The sequence below is a fragment of the Diospyros lotus genome, chromosome 7 (genome assembly GCF_014633365.1).
Source record: "Diospyros lotus cultivar Yz01 chromosome 7, ASM1463336v1, whole genome shotgun sequence".
Taxonomy (NCBI): domain Eukaryota; kingdom Viridiplantae; phylum Streptophyta; class Magnoliopsida; order Ericales; family Ebenaceae; genus Diospyros; species Diospyros lotus.
Window position 1 is genome coordinate 15,094,361 of NC_068344.1, and position 5,224 is coordinate 15,099,584.

Sequence of the window (5,224 nt, forward strand, 5' to 3'; positions counted from 1 at the left end):
TCGAACTATCAGCACCAGACAAGAGAGGGCACTTCTCTGGTACCCTTGAGTGCATGGACCTGCAATTACCCGCCAGTGAAATTTTCTCGATTAATAATAATTGTTAGGGGCATTTGGAACGACAAAAGTTTTTAAATTTTTGAAATTTATGATTTTTGATAATATTCTTGAGAATCTTTGATTTCCAGGATTTATGTAATTCTATATTTGGTTGATTTTAAACATTTTCATAAATGTTAAGTATTTTTTTTTGAGAATTTTACATTTCTATGTTTGGTTTAAATGCAACATTTCTCATAATCCAAATTAATTTTTCAAAATTAGCCTTATTTGATTTTTTTTGTTTAAAAATGATAAATTTCTTCTAATATATAAAATATTGGGGTCCACAACCTCTAAGTCACTTAAAAAAAAAACCTCTTTAAGAAGTCAAAAAACGTTATTTTTTTTACACATTATGTATAATATACGTATACATAATATATATATTTGTATGAATATCTACTTTAATTATTTTTAAAGAATTTAGAATACAAAATATTTTGTTATTGTTGCTAATAAAGCTTATAATACATGAAGATCAATATATGTGAAAATGCAAGTAGTGGGAATAATTGAAATAACAAAAAATGCATGGTTGTCTATTTCTACTTCACTACTTTGGTGGTTCTTTCTATTTTAGAATACAATATTATTTGTACATGAAAAAATAAACGTTGCATTACAAGAACCCAAACAAGTTCATAAGAGAAATTTTAAAAAGCTATCATGACATGACAAAATAAAAACCAAAGTACTCCAGCATTCACAAGTGCTAATGTCAATTTAAAGTTTGCAACATAAGTAGTCACATAAATCCACAAACCAAAATAAAATCCAAGTAATTGAGTCTTCACATCAATTTAAAGACCAGGATTTTCAACCAATATTTGGGTCATCAACATCTTTTTGTGTTCAGGATCCACCTGCATAAAAAAAGTCAGTAATATTGCTATCCTTACATATAGTCATACCAACTCGAACCCTCTATTGAGTAGTTAATCCTTCAATCTTCATAAGCTCTTCAAAAATTGACATCCTCCTATTACTTCCCTCAAATTCGTACTTAAAACAAGAAGCCAACTCCTTAATATTCTCATTAGTGCTCTCATAAACATGACCAAGTCTCTCCATAGTCTCAAATATTATTTCAATCATTGAATCATTATGTCTCTATCTCTTTTTACCTTTTTTGGAAGAATTTGACCCACTAGCATATCCCCCAACCTCTTTAGCACTATTGTCATTAGTGGATATTTGTTGGGTTTCCTCAACAAAGTCTGAAAGTTCATCTTCTCCATACTCAATTTCAGTAACATTAGCTTCTTTGTCCATTGCTTCCACAGCATCTAATGGATCGTCCGCATCAGCTCCATTAGCTACATCTTTACAAAAAATTAGACCCAAGACATCAAAGTAAGGGAATGGCTTATTATAAAACCCTTTAGCAGAAGGATGGGTTTGTAAAATAGAATTATTTTTAAAAATTATTTGACGAATAAATCTATATTGATGGAAAAAAGAAATAAGTAAAAATCTATTGCTATATTTTACCTTTATCCATTCTTTATATATTTCTTTTTCAACCACAATCAATTTGTCCTTATCATTCCAGCCAAATCCACTAGGGCCCTTAGGCCCCATCATTTCACAAATTGCATTATAGTGCTTCTTTAATTGCTTAATCCTTGACCCAATATGAGGGTTAGCTTTCAAGGTACAACCAGGCATTTTCTCAAGCATCATTTTCTCCAAATGAGTAGCAAATCCAGGCTTGAATCCATTGTCGCCCTTCCAAGATGGCCCAACTTCAACTAGACACTCAACAAGTATTGCATCATCTTCTGATGTCTACTGATGGTTAGTACGTTTTATTGTAGACGGACTATTGTTTGCCATCTAGTGAAGGAAAAAAAAGTTAAATATATATAAAGAGAAAAGCATAAACAAAAAGACAACAATTATATAATATAGGCAAAACAAACAAAATCACAAAAAAAAAATTATGAATACATATTATTACATCATAATGAAAATAAAAGATGGAATTGTCACCATTACAACAAAATTAAGAAACCACTTAGAATTGTCAATTATTACAAATTAACATAAATGAAACATCGAATTATGAATATTTCAAACACGTCTCCTCCAAGTGTTAAACATTTGTTGTGCAAGGTCATCCCTCTAACGTGTTCAAGCATCAGATGTCTCTACATGAGTTATCCTATTAGCTTTTAGAATATCTTCATGTTCTTCCATGTCAAATATACGATTTTCTAAAGGGTCAACTGTCATTTCTCTTCTAATATGATTATGAAGCAAGCAACATGCAGTTATAATCCTGCATTGTGTTCTAATAGGATAGAATGATTTAGCTCTTAAGATTCCCCAACGTCTCTTCAACATCCCAAAACATCTTTCTATGACATTCCTAGCAGATGAGTGTTTCATATTAAAAAATTCTTATGGTGTTGTAGGTTGTGCCCCATGTCTCCATTCACTAAGATGATATCTTTGCCCTTTATAAGGTGTAAGGAACCCTTCCCCATTCATGTAACCAGCATCACATAAGTAGTAGTAACCTAAAAAATAGTGACCAACACTCAGAAACCATATAAACAATTAAATTTTTTTTAACCAAAACAAACTTGGGGTTACCACAAATAAATTGAAGTACCTTTTGGAATCCTTAATCCATTCCTACGAGATAGAGCATTTCTGAGTACCCTAGAATCAGCGGCTGATCCCTCCCAACCAGGCAAGATGTAAATAAATTGTAAATCTTGAGAACAAACTCCTAACACATTTGTTGCTATATCACCTTTCCTGGTTCGATATCTAGGCTTATCATCTTGTAGGTCATTTAACTTGATGTATGTTCCATCTAAAGCTCTTAGACAATTCTATTAATTCCCTAAAAAAAAATCACAAAATCTTTAATTTTTATTTCATGATTATTAAATTAACATTACCTAAACTTATATGTATTTTTAATGTTACCTTGAACCATTTCCATCGGTCATTAGTTGAATTTTCAGGGACTGCCTCAGGTTGTTTGAGTAAAATTGTATGACATCGTAATACTACATGCAAAACTTTGTTGAACTGTCTACTTATTGTTTCACCAGATCTCATGAATTGTCTTTTAATAACTCTATTTTTAACATCATGAACCAAAATGTGCAGAAAAATTGCAACAAGCTCTTCGACACACATGTGCCTAGTTGGTTCAAGCCTCCCAACAATTTTTAGTAACTCACACAATACATAAAAAGACCTCCTATCCATTATTGTATTTTCAATATGAAATGTATTATTGATATAAACAATCATATTAAAATTGATATTCCTTATCATAGCCCTACTATGGAAATCCCATGTTACATTTTTCCTAGTTCTCCTCTTAGCAAAATTAGCTAATAACAAAGCATATAGATTCATCAAGAATAGAGTCAATTGATTCAAACACTCCAAATGCATAATAAGTACAACGATGAGCCTTTGCTTCCTTCCATTGTGCAATGTTGGCATAATCTAACATAAAAAATAAAAAAAGTACATTTAGAACTTTTTAATTCATTTAGTATATAAAAAATTATCAAATATATCAATCCAAAGCTAATCTAATTTGCACCCTATATCTTATGAAATATACTCTCCCCTTAAATTAAAATTCCAAACAACAAACATTACCATCATCATTGACAAATATTATTTTTAAATATAAATAAAAATACTAAATCATAAGACAAAACATTACATATGTATATGCATAATACGTAAAAATATATATATAACAGAGCATTACATATAACATGCATAATACGTAAAATATATATATAATAGAACATTGCAGGCGTTCAATATGGCCAATTGATTAATGCAGCAGTAACATAAAATATAAAAAAATTAAACAAATAATTTAATGGATATGACATAACATATCTATTGAATATATTATATATCATATACAAGTTACAGTAATAACAAAGCTGAGATAGAAGAATATATTATGTACATATAATGGCTAACTCTCACTGTGTTTGATTCTTTGACTCACACAAATGGAGGAAGAATAAATGGCTGACAAATTGAGATGGAAAGATGGAAGAAAAATTGCAGGGGAAATGCCGACGTTGCAGCGCTGCAACAAGGGAAACACAAATTATAATAGTGGTTGATTAGGGTAGAAGGAGAACGTAAATAGGGGCATATATATGTGTGGGGGGAGGGGGTTATAAGAAGGTGGGTGTTTTAGTTTTTTTATTTGTTAAAAAGTTTTCCTTGTCCATGGGAATCTAAGATTTCCAACCCCCATGGAATTTTTTTTTATGGGAAAGTTGATTAAAAATAATTCCCGGGAATGCTATTTTTTCAGGATTCTTTTTTAAAAAAATTATACCAAACATGGAAATATAGATTCCCAATTTAACGTTCTCAGGAATGTAAAAATTTCTCTCGTACCAAACGCCCCCTTAGATTATTTTTAAAATGTCAATCTGTTTAACCAGTAAATGGAAATGCATACAGAAGTTGATTAAAATTTTGCATGGCCCCCTTTTTGGAATTTTAACTAAAAATTGTATTAGAGTGTTTATAATATTTTTAATTCATTATAGTGTTCTTCTTTTTTGTAATATATCGAATTTCATCTCTATCTCCAGTTATGTTTCTTCTCCATTTAGGACATTAACTCTCTATGATGATTTTCAATTTCATCATTACTCGGTCTTAATAATATTTAACTCTTCAATTCCCACTATTCAAATTAATCATCTTGTTTATTTTTAATTTAGGGTTTTGAATCTTTCTCTCTAACTCTAGCAGGTGAGCTCATCTAAATTTCTATTTTTGTGATAATTTTTATCTATTGTATAGTCCACTATATTTCCCTACTCTATATACATATCCTTCCCTCTTCGATTTAGTTTTATTTTGGTTTGAGTTTTATATTTTAAAGAAAATGATGTATTAATCTTCAATCTTACTCAAGTAATACTCTTTAAAGTTTTTACCTTTTTACATTTCATTACTCGATTAATGCAACAATTGAGTAATCATGGATGAACTTTAAAGCTTCGTCCCCTGCTTCAATTGATCTTATTTCACATAAATCTAAGTAAGTTTTCTTTAAATTTTCCCTTAACCCCGATTTATTCCTTATATATCTTGATTTCTTATG